This window comes from Cavia porcellus, unplaced genomic scaffold (assembly GCF_034190915.1).
Source record: "Cavia porcellus strain 051 isolate PalLab524CR breed Dunkin Hartley unplaced genomic scaffold, mCavPor4.1 scaffold_27, whole genome shotgun sequence".
NCBI lineage: Eukaryota > Metazoa > Chordata > Mammalia > Rodentia > Caviidae > Cavia > Cavia porcellus.
Window position 1 is genome coordinate 8,262,813 of NW_026947510.1, and position 17,226 is coordinate 8,280,038.

A 17,226-nucleotide genomic window follows, 5' to 3' on the forward strand; every position below is an offset into this window, starting at 1 on the left:
CAGCGGCTTCAAACCCTGCTACTCTGCTGCCTGATGATGCCCCTCCTTGCCCCTCCACATCTGTATTGGGGACCAGACTTGACAGATGAGCCACTATTCAGAGTTCCTTTGTATTTCTCCGATGGAAGAAGTTAAATTTATCCAGGTAAGTGGGTCGTGGGAGCAGCCATTACTACAGACTCGCAGATTCTATGGGAACCAAGCCTGGAGCCAAAAACATTGGCCCAACAGGCTGAACTCATTGCCCTCAGTGAGACCTCAAGTTGTCAGTATGCATTTGTTACTGCCCATGTTCATGGGACCATTTATAAAGAATGGTGCTTATTGTCTTCTGGGGCCAAAAGATTAAAAATGTTTCCCAAATTTTGGACTTGTTGGCTGCCATCTGGATGCCAGGAAGAGTGGCTATTATCCGCTGTAGAGCCCATTGAGCAGGAGATGGCCTTGTTATATGAGGAAATAATTTGGCAGATGCCACCACCCACAAGGCAGCTGTAGAATCAGTGGGGATTTGAGATAGCCCTGACATTACTGCATTCCCACCTACTTTGTCAGAGCCTATTTGCACTTGAAAAGACTTGCATTTGGGGACTAATATCAAAGCTTGCCCAGCCTGTGAGCCTCAGATGCCCTCAGTGCCATTTGGTGAACCCAAAGCAACCACTCACTATGGGACTATGCCTAGAGAACACTGGAAGGTAGACTTTACAGAAATGGGGAAGCCTGGACTTCAATGATATGAGTATTTACTTGTAATGGTTGATAGTTTCACTGGATGGATAAAAGCTTCTTCTACAAAATCTGAGTTAGCTGTGATAGTCAAAAAGCTCTTATGTGAGGTTGTCCCACAATTTGGCCTCCCCTTATCCATCGGGTCTGAGAATGGCCTGGTTTTTATGGCCCAGATAACTCAAAAACTAACCAAAGCCTTGCAGATCAATTGGAAACTCCATTGTGCTTACTGCCTTCAAAGTTCAAGACAAGTAGAAAATATAAACCAGACATTAAAGATGGTAATTAGTAATGGCCTTAGAAACTGGTGAGAACCAGGGCAGTCTCCTTCCTTTTTTGACCTCTTGCATGCCCAATGTACCCTCTATGTTACTGATATTTCCCCTTTTGAGGCTTTATATGAGAGAACTCCTCTTATACCTAAGATTTCTGAGGAAAAATTAGCTGATTTAGCTAATCAAGATCTTATTAAGTCTCCCCAAACTCTTCAGGGAGTTCTGACTTCTATCCACCGGTTATTTTAACAACAACATCCTCCACCTGCAGCCCACTGAGAGGACAAACACCCTGCTGTAGAGCCTGAGTCGCCGGTGCTCATCAACAGGCTTCACCATGGATCTCTTGAGCCATTGAAAAGGTCCCTACATTGTAGTCCTCAGCACTCCAACTGCTATCAAAGTAGCCAGAAAGCCTACCTCGATGCATCATTCCCACTTCAAGCAGGTCCTGGCTTCCAAAGGCGATCAACCTACAGATAAGTGGACTGCCATTCCCTCCAAGGACTCTTTAAAGCTCAGGATTGCCAAATGTAACTAATAATCTTATGTTCTCCCTTATGGAGACCCCAAGGAGGCCTCTATCTGGCTTTTAAAAAATTGTTAATTATGTGACAAAACAGTGAATTTAAATGTTGGTTTTCTTTCTCCTTTTGGTTTAACAGCTTTAATAATGGTAGCTGCAAGAACTTTGTTAATCTTCCTATTGGGCCTTGTATTATACACAGATTAGTAAACTATGTCAAAGGTTCAAATTATACAGCTTATGATTTTAAAGACGCAAGGTTATAAACAGGTACCTATGTCTGAAAACCCATGAGCCAATGATTTGGTGCACTGACTAAAATCAGTGGGGAAAGCTGTACACTAGCTAAAAGAGCTTTGTTATGTTTGTATTAAGCCAAAGTACCTGTAACGCCGCCTACTGTTTTGTATGCATTTCCCCCCCTCTGGGTGACCTAACTGATATGTTAATCAATGCTCCCTTCTGTAAAAAATTGTAAATCCCGGGAACCTAACCTAATTGATATGTTAACCATTGTTGCCCTCTACTAATAACAGATGTGGTGCTAAAATCAGCTGACAAAGAATTAACTAATGCTAGACTACTCTGTCCTCTGCTAAGGAAAACATTTCCTTAGCAGATTTCCTGATCCACCCCCATAACCCCTTTACTTTGTAAACTCTGCTCTCTACAAGAGGCTAGAAAGCCTTAAGGAGGACACACAGCTTTTGCAAATTCCAACTGCACTGTGTTACAGGGCCCAGGATAAAATAAATCAGCACTGCTTTTTGAAAATAAAAACATGTCTTGCCCATTTTTGAACTTGAGTTTAGGCTTTGGGGGGCTTGTTTGTGGATTACAAGATTTAATGGCATATTTTTATTATTTTATTCTTTCACATGTTATATTAGTTGCTAAAGTTACTGGTATTCCTTGCTTAACTATATTTAGACAATAGCACCACAGATGATAATAGAACACCCTCAACAGTCTTTAATATAAATTTCTATTAAATGGTTCTCTTAAATGAAATCTAGTTCAGACTTAGAAAACTTACATGCCTACAATAAAACATGGGACTCGTTCCACCATTTAAGATGCACTAGGCTGGTGGCCATGCTTCGGACTTGAAGGACAGGTTTCACTGAGACAGACTGGCTCTGATCCTCCTTTATCCTCCAGAGGAATGTCAAGCCTGTTCTGCTTCAGTTTCCTTTGTTTCACTTTACCTCTTACTCTCTTCCCACTTTACATTTTCCTAATAAAGGCATATAAAAGTGGGAAAAACTCTAGATTATTCCAACCTTTTCCTTCTGAGTTAAGCCCATAGAAAATGAGCATTTGCTAATGCCAAGGACAGGGAAGTCATCTTAGATGAGGGACACATACTCCATCTCTGAATCAGATGAGACATCAGAATTGTGCCCATTCAGGAGAATACACATGAAAGCTGTGTCCCAGCTCAGTGTTCTGGGCAAATCTCCTTTGGAAATTAAACCCAAGACACAGTGGGGAGAACCAGTTTCCATGTGGCAATGGAAGCAGCTATCCTTAAAAGCAGCACACATAGGGGACCTAAACCTATTTAGAATAAGGAGACTTTCCAACCTCTCCAATTATGGACTTAAAAACCTTTATTATAAATTGATAAAGAAGTAAGTAATGATCTTGCTCAGTCTTTTAATTATCCCTCATAGAATTTTGACACACAGTGGTCACTGTGCCAGCTAATTATCCTTATAGCAACTGCCACCCTCAAAATCAGAGGCTAGCTTTCCCCAGCATCTGTTTGGTGAATCCCCATGGAAGCCAGTGGCCAATGGAGTCAACAGAATGTTGACCAGACAGGCAGCTGGATTCCTTTTTGGAGACTGATGTCTGGTTATCTGAGGCAATAGAAACTGAGAACTGAGGGTTCCTGGCCAGAGTAACACCCTGGTTGTCACCCAACATTTCCTCAATGGACATTTGCTCATGACCATTTAAAATCTCCCCTTTTCTATCATTCTTATTTCTCTGCTAGTAGACTAAAAACATTCTAAACTTTTCAATAGATCTTCAGATCACTTAAACTACCCGTCCCTTCAGAGATTATACTGAGGTAGCTTGCAATGATTGCTTACATTCCATAGCAGCTAGTAGGGAAATGATTTACCTATGTTAATTAAAAGTAAATAGACTTGAGCAATTATTTCTTTTTTTTTATGTATTTTTTTTGTCTTTTTCATTTTTATCGGTACCAAGGATCGAACTCACGACCGCCTGCTTGCAAGGCAGGTGCTTATGCCGCTGAGCTAAATCCCCAGCCCTTGAGCAATTATTTCTAAGATGACAATGTGTAATCTATTATCTAGTGATTTCTATTTTTTTGAAATTCTGTGTTACTTGGACTCTTTTTCAGTTTTTTCTGTTCTCTTTAAATAAAAGTTTTTTCTTTTGTCTTTAAATAAAATTTTTAAAAATGTAACTAGGATTTTTTGTGTGACTAGAAGACTGATGTGCCTCTTTCTAACTTAAAATGTGACTGCTAGATGATAATTTATAAATTTAACCTGTGAGCTTCAAAGATACAGAAATCTAAATGAAGTATAACCTTGTCCTGTTACGAAGAAAGGTTACCTAGATAAGTGAGAAACAAATGTCTGGAGACTCTTGCCCAGATTAAGGAGTAATGCTCCTCCAGTCAGTTGTTCTATCTATCTCTAGAGGAGAGTTACTCTAAAAAACCTGAAAAGTACTCTACCACCAATTCACCTTTTAATGTATGCTCCCTTATAATACATGCTTACAAAGTCATGCTTCCTTCATTAAACATTCTTTATGGAAACAAAACTCACGAGCTATCTAGCAATATAGGATTGTGTGCCAGGTCCAGGGTGGATAAGCTGACAGAATCTATCGTCCATTCTCTCCAGAGGGCATTCACCTGCCCTGGAGCAGTTTCAACCCAAGAGACACGTGGGGAACATCTATCAAATAGGAAAAAAAAGGACATCTTATTTTAACTCATTTTATGCATAACTAGACAGCTCAATATCACTCATAGCTCATCAAACGGTACTTAGTTCAATGCCTGGGTACAGAAAAGGTTTCATACTTATGCCTTGCTTTTACTTTATAGACATGGACAACAAAATGCCAAAGCCCCTTCTCCTTTGGAACACATTCTTAGGCACTAGATGTTGAAGCCTTCCATGTTGAAAAAGATCCAATTGGTATTTCTCTGCATGAGTGTGTGGCCTACCTACCCCCTAGAGCCTTAGTGGAATACAGAGGTAAGTATTAATTATGATCCTCTTTTACAACCAGAGACATACCATGACAAGCAGGAAAAATGGTCAGTGTTGTCCTACATTCAGACTTTCTATGCATTGGGAAATATTTCTTATTTATACTCTAAATGTAAATGTGAGCCACAGGAAAACTCAGCACCTTGGGCCCTTAAGGCATTTTCTCCCCAAGAGCGGAAAATTGCACCTCCTGAACCTTTAGAACCTGAGGACAAAATAGCCTTAATCAAATCCCCCCTCCTTTTTTTACTGAACCTAAGGTTTCCCCCACCTGCCCTTCCAGCCTTAAGGATAAAGCTTCTAGGCCAGCTGTAATCCAGGCCTCTCCAGGACTATACCCATCCTTAGCTGAGTTTAAGCAAGCTCCTCAAGGGCAGTATCCTTTGCAGGGAGTACATGGATGATCTGGAACTTCCAGAGTTCATGTACCTTTCTCTCTTGGTGACCCAAGACAAATAAAATTAGATCTTGGCAAATTTTCAGATGAGCCTGACAAGTACATTCAGGTCCTTAGAGGACTTACTCAGGCATATGAAGTAGATTGGAAAGATGTAGTGTTACTCTTAAATCAGACATTCACTTCTAGTGAGAGACACGCAGCATTACAGGCTGCTATTGCCTTTGGATATGAATACCATATTGTCAATTTTAGAAGGCCAGAAGATAAAGGGAAATAACTTTAGCAACTAGTTTAAATTTAACTTGTGCAAGAATAAAATAATAAAAATATGCCATTAAATCTTGTAATCCACAAACGAGCCCCCAAAGCCCAAACTCGAGTTCAAAAATGGACAAGACATGTTTTTATTTTTAAAAAGCAGCACTGATTTATTTTGTCTTGGCCCAGCGACACAGTGCAGTTGGAGTTTGCAAAAGCTGTGTTCCCACTGGATCACAAACAGTCCCTATGCAAGACTCTTACTTGGCCCACAACCAGGTGGGTGATTGGATTAGAAAATATTTCCAGACATGTGTTCTTGAAGGCTGAAGAAGAGTGAGAACTAAACCATTCAATTATTTTAAGTTATCAGTTATTCAACAAGAAAAGAAGGAACAATTTTCTGCCTCCTTAGATGGATTATGAGAGGCATTGATAAAGCATACTTCTTTAGATTCTGATTCAATAGAGGGACAAATTATCCTTAAAGATAAGTTTATTACACAGTCAGCCTCAGCTATTAGAAAAAAGCTACAAAAGATGGCTTTTCCTCCAGATAGTCCACTTGATACTTTATTTATTCATTGATTTTGTGTGTGTTGGAGTTTGTGGATCAAACACAACCACACATTTGCCAGGCAAGTGATTTTGCCACTGAGCTAAATCCCCAGCTCACTTGATACTTTAGTAAAAGTTGCCTGCTCAGTATTTTATAACTGTGATGAGAGGGAGGTCAAAGAGAGAAAACAAAGAGACTGAGAAAAAGCAGCTGCTTTTGCGCAGCATTAAGAGAAACAGACCCCAAGTCTGATTCTCAGGTCTCCAAGAAGAGCTCAACAATGACATTCACCTGCCATCACTGCCACAAGCCAAGTGACCTTAAGAGGGACTGCACTCAAAAGCCCCCTGGGCCATGCCCTGACTGCAAAGGTGACCACTGGATGTCAGACTGCCCTCTCAGCCCAAGGCCCCACCAGGGTTCAGATTCATCCTACCTTTACCTCTTATCAAAATAACAAATACACCTCAAAACCTAGGCCTCAGTCCGCTTGAAATGCCTTATGGATGCCCTTTCCTCACTGATGATTTTCTCTTTGTCAGAGAAACAGATGCCTTATAAAAAGACATCACCTCATTGGCTAAACTCCAGCAAACCCTTCAAGAGCTTACAGAAGCTCAGCCTACAGAGAAAGGAAAACCTATCTTCCACCCTGGAGATTTAGTACTGGTAAAATCCCCTCCCTCATCAGCCATTTGGAAGGACCTTACACTGTGATCCTGTCGACTTCTTCCATGCTGAAGACAAGAGGCCTGGACACTCGGATGCATCACACCTGACACAAACCCTGGAAACTTGAGACTATCACTGGATGTGAACAACCACCCACATACTCCTGTGAACCCACAGAAGACCTAAGATTCCTCTTCAAGGAGAAAACAAAGACTTCAGGTAAGTAAGGCTACTATTAGCCCTTTTACTGTTCCCTTCACCACTGAAAGGAGGATGCAACTCCTTTTTAATGTGGGCACAAGCATATGCAAAATCATTACAACACAACTCTTGCAGGATATGTGGCTCACTGCCCTTATCCAGTACATCAGGACTTCCTTGATGGGTGTCTCCACTTCAAGGATGTGATTGGAATAAATTACAGGACTATAGTAATGAGATAACAAAGAAGTTCAGTATTCATAGTTCAGCCCACAATTGCATAGTAATAAAATGGCCTCTGAATATTATATTCTTAATGATCCTGTAAATTACATTGTTAATGATCCTGGACATAATCAGATTTTTTTCTTATAAAGCCACTGAAGCCTCTCTACAGGCCTGTAAGGCCCCTGGTAGATAAAAAGAAAGGTCCTATCCTAAGGGCCAACAACCATAGATATCAATATGGCTATTTTCAAATATGGGATGAGTATGATTAACTCCCACCATAGGACATCTCAGTAGAAAATCCCCCTTATGTTGGGAACAAAAACACCACTTTTATTCTGGTTGGCCTAATGCCACTACCCACCTTGGGTGGACACCCCTTGAACAATGTGGACACACAAGTAACTTTTCAGGCTAATGACTGGTTTGCAACAGACTGGTTTAATGGCCCTGGAATCAAATGGGGAGCTCCCAATGGCACCCATTGGTCTTGTGGAGCCAATCTGTGGCCCTGCCGGCTTCCTGGATGGATAGGCAGATGCACACTAGGATTTGCATGGTTGCAAGGCAGGAGTATCAAAAATATCGAAAAACCGGCAAATTTACCCACGTACAACATGGATGGTCCAGAAGTGTGTTCCACTGGTTCATACCAGTTCATTTGGCCTCTGTCTTTATCCCTTCCCTAGGATTAGAAGACATCATGCAACATCCTGAGGCCTTGACTAACTATACTGAGTGGGCCTTAAATGACACTGCTGCTGGTCCCTATTAAATAAGGAAAAAAATTAATGAGACAGGCTGCCTTCAAACTCAGATGACATTAGACATTGTAACAGCAGCACACAGAGGCATTTGTGCCATTGTAAAAACTGAATGCTGTGTATATATACTCCTGACTCTTCTGCTAATATCTCAGTAGCTATTCAAGACATTAGATACCAAATTAACAATATGTAAGATTCTTAAGACTCCTGGACCTTGTCTTTCTCCTCCTTATGGAAAGCTATTACTAGTTCCTCTTGGTGGAAATCTTTGTTACCTATACTCATAATTGTTCTACTGGTTTTATTCTTTGCCCCATACATACTTAGCTTTTCTTTGTCTTTGTCTCCTCCAGACTTTGAGCTGTATGCTTACCCAAGATGAAAATGCCTGGTATCTATTGAGGGCCTCTAGACAGGATCTCTGCAGAAGTATCTCTGACTGCTGGTCACCACTACAACCCTCTTCAGCCTGAAGAAGCCAGATCGGTCATCACCCATGACGCCCTCATGGCAGTTCTGGTTACTTCTTCAGAGAGGGGACTGTTATAAGCAGCTGAGTTAGTTAGAAATACTACAGGAAGTGAGACAGGGCTAGGTCCTCAAAGGAGCCAGTGCAGAAGCTCAGATACCTTGCAACTAAGGGGAAGACAAGCACCTCCTGCTGTGGGCCAAGCCTCAAGATAAAAGACCATACAAATACATCCATATCCTAAGGAGTGAAGTTCTAAAGAGTTCCCTAGCACCCTGAGGAAGTAAGGAGTGACATTCCAAACCTTTCGGGAAGATTCACTGCTCTCTTAAGAATTCCTGCATTCTAAGTGATTCCCTTCCCCCTTTGTCCCCAGTTTAATCAATTTTACCTGAACTATTCATCTTATTGGTTAGTCATAGTTTTGTACCACCTTATGCCCATCTGCCTTGTGAGTACCCAGTTTCCCCATGTTAAACTCTTTTTAATGCCATGATTTTACTCGAAGAGTCTTTAGAAAAAATAGAGTCCCTGGCAACCCGCTTGGGACCCCTTTTGTCTCTCTCTCAGACAGAAGCTTGCTTTCTCTCAATAAATATATTCTACTCTTAACCTCTGTTGTTCCTAAAATGCATTCTTTGATTTTAGAGGACATGAACTCACACTGGACATAGTGGGCTGGGAATTTCATTCCCTATATCAATAGGATCAGGGCTGAGTGCTGATTCTGGTGTTTTCAACTCCACAGAAGGTTAGGCTGATCCCAGCCTCTGGCTGTGGAGCTGACTGAACTGTTCAGCCCAGGACACTCTGGATGTGTCTCACCAGGCTGACTTCAGCTCTCTGACCCTGGACACCTCCTGCACTTGTCCCTCACCCAGCCACTGTGGGATTTCAACACTACGAGGACTGAGATGAAGCCAACCTGCAGCTGCTCAGAGTCTCAGATCAGTTGAGCTGTCCCTAAAATGGCTTCTAAGTACTATAAGTGTGGAGAGCAGTAGCTTATATGCTCCAGCCAGCTGCTGAGATCCTTTGGATTGAGGGAAGGGATGGTCATGCCAGTGTAAACCAGCAGCCGTTATTGAGATAAAGAACAAAGAAACATATTGTGCATACTTAGATTATGTAATTTGTTTGCTGCTTGTCCTTACAGGACCTCCTGTTTTTACCTTGGTGGGGGAATGTTTGAAGGTCTGCACCTTCTACCAAAACGCCATCAACCAGATGTGTGCAGGACAAAATGGAGTCAGTGTGGCTTCTTTACAGGTGGCCATTGCTCCCTTCTGCTGCTGAGGTCTCGCAATCCTTCTATAGGCATCTCAAGAAAAAGACAGTCTTGCCGCAGAGAGAGATATACAAACAACTGCAATGCACTCTAAGTACTGTAGTTCTTAACTACAGAACTAAGAACTAATGGAAAAGCTACAAGAAGGGACTAATCCACAGTACCTCAGTGATACAGTGCCCCTGGGTCCAATTCCCAGGACAGCCAAAAAGAAACAGAAGACACTGTGGATTAGTCCCTTCTTGTAGCTTTTCCATTAGTTCTTAGTTCTGTAGTTAAGAACTACAGTACTTAGAGTGCATTGCAGTTGTTTGTATATCTCTCTCTGCGGCAAGACTGTCTTTTTCTTGAGATGCAAAGTTTTATATATTCTTGTCTTCTGTTTCTTTTTGGCTGTCCTGGGAACTGGACCCAGGGGCACTGTATCACTGAGGTACAACCCTAGCTATCATCATCATCATCATTTACTTTGAGATGGGGTCTCACTAATTTGCCCATGCTGGCCTTCAACTTGTGATTCTCCCACCCAAGTCTCCAAGTTGCTGGGGTTACAGGACTGCATTACCATTCTTGGCTACATGTTTATCTTTGAATCTCTGCCTACTGTATAATTCCCTACTGTTAATGCCCACCAGCATGTTTTCTTTTTTTTTGAGTAATGAAAGGAGTGAATGAATTCACAAGGTATGAGCCCTGAAAGCAGGTTCTGGATGTGGAATGGATAAATCAGCAAGCAAGATACCTTTAATATGAACTCACCTCAAACACTAAATCAATCTGTAGGCAAGAGGACTGAGCATCAGATTTTTTGGGTTGGGGTGTAATTTGTTGGTAAAATGCAAGGCTGTGGGTTTGATCCCCAGATCTCAGAAGAAACAAAAAGAAAACAAAAAGCAAGGTATGGTGTGCACACCTGTAATCTCAGTGCTCTGCAAGGCGGAGCCAAGAAGATTCTAAGTCTGAACCTAGCCTGGGCAATTTAGCAATACCCTGTCTCAAGCAAATAAAAAATAAAAAAGGCTAGGGATGTATCTCAGTGTGAAGACACTGGCTTCAATTCTTTGTGCCAATAAAATAAAATAATAATGCAAGTTCTATAGATAGTGTATAGCCAAGCTTGAGGTCGACAAGATTTCATTTAGGTGCTTTGGAAATGAGATTTACAGATAATTGGTCTTGACTGCTGTTAACAAATACATTTTGTGTTTTGGTGGGCCAGGCATGGTGGTGCACATCTGTAATTTCTGCACTTGGGTAGTTGAGGTGAGAGAATCGTTGCCAGTTCCAGGCCAACCTGGGCTACAAATTCAGCTCACGGTCAGCTTGAACTCATAGTGTAGAGAGTGTCTCAAAAAAAAAAAAATTCCGTGGAAACATACATAATGCTCTCCTGAATCCTTAAACAAAAAGTGCTGAGCACAGTTGGGTAACAGCCTTGAGAATTCAGTGCTGGTGCCATGACCGCCCTCCCTCCCCACCTCTTACACCTCCCACCACCTTCCAAGAGGGCCACAGGTTTTTGGACAGACATATACCCAGCAGTATTGCATGGTATGTGAAATGACAATCAGTGCATGTTTCCAGCAGTATTATTTCTCCTTAACATAACATCAACTGATGAGTGGAAAGGTAATATTTCATTTATTATTCAAAGGACTTCTAGAAAGTCTCAAAAAAAGTCTACAGATTTATCACTGCCTTTGAAAGCATATTGCCATGATCCAAATCCTAAAAATGCTATGCTTTCTCCATCCTTCCCTGAAATCACACTTAAATTCAGTATCACCAGTGCTGGTTTACATTCAATTCAAGGCAGCAAGGCTAAAAATAGCCTCAATGACACACACACAATGCATTTTCCTAGGAACAGTCTATGGGCTTATTAGTGTCTCAGCCCAACAGGCAATTCTCAGCTGATGCCAGAAATGGGTACCTTTTCCTATCAGGTACACAGACAACTGACGTAATTTGCCTTAAATAGCTAAAGTGGGGGAGGGGACTGCTGTTACAGTTGTTCTGACTTCTTAAAAATGCTTTTCTTTTTCTGGCTGTGGCATATCAATTAAGAGCTGCCATCTAAAGTTAAAAGTAATTTGCAGAGCTTTCCCTTGGGCTTTCATGTGTGAAGCCAGGGTCAGGTGTAACTGGAGAACGCACTGGACAAGGAGCTGGGAGCCCCGGGCACAGCTCCTTGTTGAACTGCTGCTGTGACCTCGAGCAAGGCACAAAATTACTAAGCTTCAGTGTTTCATTTTTCAAATGAAAGGGCTGGATTTTCTGGCCAAAGATTTTTGTAGTTCCAATAGTCAAGAAGATGAAACGATGTTTCAAGATATTTCATTGAAATTGCTCACATAGAGAAAGGGCCTTCTGGGAAGATATAGTTATGTTTTTAGATAAGAAGCGCTCATGGTGGGGTAGGGGATTATTGCAAATGTGAACATGAATGCAACCTGTGAGATGACCAGTTAGAATGGAAGGGCACTCTGTGGATTCCTTATCTAACATACAAGGAAGCCAGAAGCCTGAGAGGAAAGGCATCTCTGGGACTGCAGACTCTGGTTCCATGGTCGTCTCGCTCTTGGCAGCAAGCCCAATGCTTCCTTGGGTTCATAAAACCAGATGCCATTAGTCAGTGAGTTTTTAGGCTGTGCAGAGGTGAGGAATTGTTTTTCTGGAATTGTGACCACCTCCTTCATGTATCTTACAATGGCTTATAGGACAGAAGGCTGGAGTGTATCATCTTGTAGCTATGAAACACAATGTAGTAGTACTGTGGTTAGTCAGCTTTTTCTTGTTTTGACAAAATACCTGACATAAACAACTCAAAGATTTATCTTGGTTCCTGGTCCCAGAGGTCTCAGTCCACGTCACATGGCTCCATTGCTTCTAGGGATGCAGGGAGGCAGAAGCACCTTGGCAGAAGGACATTGAAGAGGAAAGCTGCTCACACCATGGCAGCTCAGAAGAGAGAGATGGAAAAGCCAGAGGAGAGGCAGGAACCAGATACCATGCCACTGTCATGCCTGTAGTGTCTGCTCCCTTCAAGTCATCCTCATCTCCCGTTTCCACCACTTTCCAGCATTGACATTAAATTATGATCTCATCAATAGATTAATGCAATGAGTAGGTTAGAGATCACCTGGTTAGTTACTTCTCAAAGCCCCACTTCTGGGTGAATTTTTTGGGAGACACCTGAGATCTAAACTGTGAGAAGTATCTAACTTGTCTCGTGAAAAATCAAACTGAGGATTGGCTTCATTAGCTCAGAGCTAGAAGAAAAACTCTTGTTAACTCTTACTGTCCTAATACATTAGCTACTTTGGCACCAGATTTTGATTTGCTGCACACTAAACAATTCTATAGTTTCCTATAGGTAACAGGACAGTGTCCTACAATTTAATTCAAGTCTGATGCTACCTACCTAGAGATAATACAGACTTTCCAGTTGAAAAGCTCAGGATCAAAAGACTGACTCTGCTTCAGACACCAGTCCTGTCTGGTGGGTTTCTAGGTTTCCCACAAATTCTGTCTGACTTGACTGTAAATCAGAGGTTCCTACAACTCCTTCCTCAGACCTGATAATTTGTAGGATGGCTCAAAGAACACAGTTTACTGCCTAGATCACCAGTTTTTGTAAAGGGTAACCACTCCAGAACACCACGTGGAAGAATGTGACACTTCCTTCTTCTCCCTCTTGGGGGCACCACCTCAAGGTGTTCAACACTTGGAAGATCTCTGAACTTTACTTTTTGGGATTTTTAAAGAGGTGATCTTACTGCCATGACTGGTTTAATCATTGGCCACAGGTGATTAAATCAATGTGATGGTTAACCCTGATTGTTAGTTTGAAAGTTTTCACCCACCACTCTCTGCTCTCACTGATCCTTGCAAAACACTTTGTTACTCTGCTCTAAAAACAAAACATTGTGAAAAAACTGGTAATAGAAACACATTAAAACTTGAATAACTTTTCATCACTAGAACTCTGAACTTACCTAAGATCACAGCAGCTAGAGCAGCGATGAAAGCAGATTACTGAATTAACACAACATACAGTGTATCTATCCATGTATGTCAGCATGTACTTTGCAAAGGCTTTCCTTGAATTTGTTTAGAATGCACCTTTGGAAATTCTTTGCAGTGTATGAAAGAATAATGCTCTTGATTCCTTTTACTTCTTCCATTCGCATCCTTGTGATAGACTGAAAACTCTGCTTGGAACCATCCATGGTGACAAAGTGAAAGTATTCAATGTTTACCTCTATGTATCTAAATAAATATCTATCTAGAGATATCAGTATATAGGTAGCGGTATAAATACATATGTATGCCCTTAGCCGCAGTGCCATAATTCATGATAGGCATGGAAAAGGAGTAAAATAGAAATGTCTTCTCTCAGAGAACTAAAAGTCTACTGGCAGACCCGAGGACTAAGAAAGAAAAATTAATAAATGATTAAGATTATGTTGACTGTGAATAGAACATTCATACTTGGGCCCCTGACTTCTTAAACATATCCAGGTAAATAAAAGGACCCTAGTCATGGCAGGCTGTGAGAAGGCAATCAGTGACTTGCCTTTCTAGAACAACATCCTAGTTAAAATCAATTTTAGAACTCTTCTGGCCTGAATACCAACATATAAGAAGAATTCAAGTGCTAGTGAGGGGACAGAATCTTCATCACTTAAAGAGGAATTAGTTTCAGACAAGTAAATCATCCTGCTTGCTTCTGTGGCCCTGTGTTTTTGAGCATGAGTGGGCCACAGAGAGTGCAGACTTCCGCATGTACCCTGTGCTGTCCTCACTTTAACACCTGACCATGGAATTTGTTTGATCTATAAGATGAATCTCCTTGAAGCTGACCTATATTCACTTCTAATCTCAGGGATCAAGTTGCCCATCCTATATTAACTAAGAAATTGACTTGAGGGCCATGTAAAAACAATTCTGAACTGTAAGTTACTCAAATTCTTACTTCTGAACACACTTGTACTTCTAACCTATACTACTTTTTTTCAAGCACAGTCATCTCACCATCTCATAAAAGTTGTGATTCTATCAATCTGATTGTCTTGAAGTATGTTAAAATCTATCATAAGCTTTTTACAAAAAATCTTGAAAAGTGAATCACTTCCTAATGAACTACTGTGAAGCTTGGACCATGTCAAATTGTCAGAAGTTTCAGACATCTCTGCCAAATTTCATGTCCCAACTGTGCCTCATTAACTTTTGAGAACAGGCTTCTTCCTGTACTGTACAGATTTTTATCCCTTTTTACATCTCTTCTACCATACCATCAATGCTTTTCAGCCCTGAAATTCTTTTTTGCACTGCCAAGCCCTTAGTGATACCGGTTCACTTTCTGGTTGACACCCGTTAATTTTGACACCTGTTCACTTTCTGGTTAAGCATTCATTGCTCAAAACGATTACATGTGGTAACACACACTTAAAAGCTGCCCAAGACAGTCTGATAACAGAAAAGGATTAAGTGGGACACATAAGCATGGGCAAGTAAAAACAAAGGTAGCTCATGACCCCTTGACCCTCTCCCTCTTTTATGAGGTAAGGGGGCAGGTCCTGGCCTTAAGTGTGCCTCTGCAGTGTTTCCCAGCATAGGAGTTGTTTGATGTGATTTTGGATGAGAAGCAGCTTGAGGACGCTTGTGAGCACCTGGCCAACTAACTGGAGGCCTACTGGAAGGCCACCCACTCTCCCAGCAGCATCCTCCCCAGTCCTTTCCTTATCCACCTCAGCTCTGCCCATCAGTGCCGCCCTACTCTCTAATTCACAGGTAAGGGCAGTTCTTTCTTAATCTTCACAGAGAAGCTACAGGTGACACCACTGGGTTCCAAGCCCAGACAGCCAGCTTGGTGCATGCTCCAGTATCTTAATAGTATTGAAAGTATGGCTCACATCATGAGTCACTTGGTTAAAAATGTTCACAGTGTGTTGTACATCTAAGAAAGCACAATAAATACAACATATTATGGACCTTTTTTTTTTTTTTTTGTCCCAGGGATTAAACTCACAACTTGCAGTTGTCAAGCAAGCACTTATGCCACTGAGCTAAATCCCCAGCCTGATACTACAGACTTTTAAAACTAACTGTGTGGTCCTTGAGACAGTAAACTGTCTGCATTCAAGGTCTGGTTCCACCTGAAACTGCATGTACAATTCAGGTGAAGTTACTTCTTGGCTTGCTGGCCTTAAGAACAGTAAGGATACCCTAGCAATAATTACAATCTGTTGTAACTGTCTCATCTTTTGTCTTTTTTTTCCTTGAGATCACCTTATCTCCTAGGTTACTGGATTAAACAGTGTATGTAAAGGTCCTGGAGGAGTGATGTTCCATGTCAAGTGTCACACATGCATTTTATTTTAGTTGTGGTTTTTGTTAATCTATGTTCAAGCAGAGGTAGGAAAGTTTATGTTCACATATAGAAAAATCTCTTGCATGTGTATTTCAACAAAAGAATATGTAATAGAGCAGTAACCCTTCTTCACTTATTCTTAATAATAAAATAAACTGATTACTATGTGTACTGTTTCAAGCACTTAATAAAGCCCAATATAACACAATACAAACCGTACTGATGCCACTGGATATTAAAGGAATTTAAGCAACTGAGCTATACTAGACTTCATTTCAGCATTTTAGATCCTTTCAAAGAACTACACTTGAATGTCTTTGCACGATGACCACTTAGTTCTTTATACTCTGACCTTGGTTAAGCCCAGATATGTTCCTTTGCTTACCAGGGTTCTCCAGGTGATCAGGTGACTGATTGCTCCACTCCTGATTGGTCAGCTTCCCAACCTGACGAATCTTGCTTGGAACCTGTCAAAAAATCCCACCACCATTCCTCCTCCTCAGCCCCACATCACAAACATCACAGCAGTATGAGTCAATGCCTCTCCAGGCAAGAGACATTTGCTTCTGAAACTCAGGAGAGTGGAGACTCTGCCTACTTGCAGCCAAAAGATTATTCCTGTGAACACATGGACCACTATGCCCCACATTGTGATCACAACCACCGAGATGAGACCCATGGGAGCAGTGACCACAGACACAGAGAATCTCGACACTGCTCCAGGGACATAGATCGAGAGCAGGACCACAATGAGTGCAACTAACTGCAGAGCCATCACAAATCAAGGATCGCTACTGTGACAAGGATGGAGAAGGAATATCCAAAAAACGGAACGAGGCTGGGGAGTGAAATAGGGATGGTTACATCCGCCAATGACCTTTGCCTTTTTGTGCTTTTTCCTGAGTCTTGTATAACAGCACATTCAAACAAAACTTTTCAAGTCTACCCTCAGTCATGTGACCAGTCTTGTATATTTTGTATTGCTGTTGCTTTAATAGCAATGGCATGAAATTAAGAGCATTAATTTCCATTTTGATTTTCCTAAGTGCTATACACATTTGCCTGGTGCAGCTGCAGTCCTCTGGTTTTACACTAGACCCTTCAGAAACTGGTTTGAGTAGCTGTTACTTGGGAAAAACCTGCCATCCCAACAATGTTAGTGTTTCAAGAAATACAGGTGTATCCAGCAATCGAGAAGTAACACAG

At 41.4% G+C, this 17,226-nt stretch overlaps 1 pseudogene; it reads left to right on the forward strand.

The window, feature by feature from the left end:
- Positions 1-121: 121 nt before the first annotated feature.
- LOC134473441 (voltage-dependent L-type calcium channel subunit beta-2-like) lies at positions 122-16,896 on the forward strand (annotated as a pseudogene).
- The last annotated feature ends 330 nt before the right edge of the window (positions 16,897-17,226 follow it).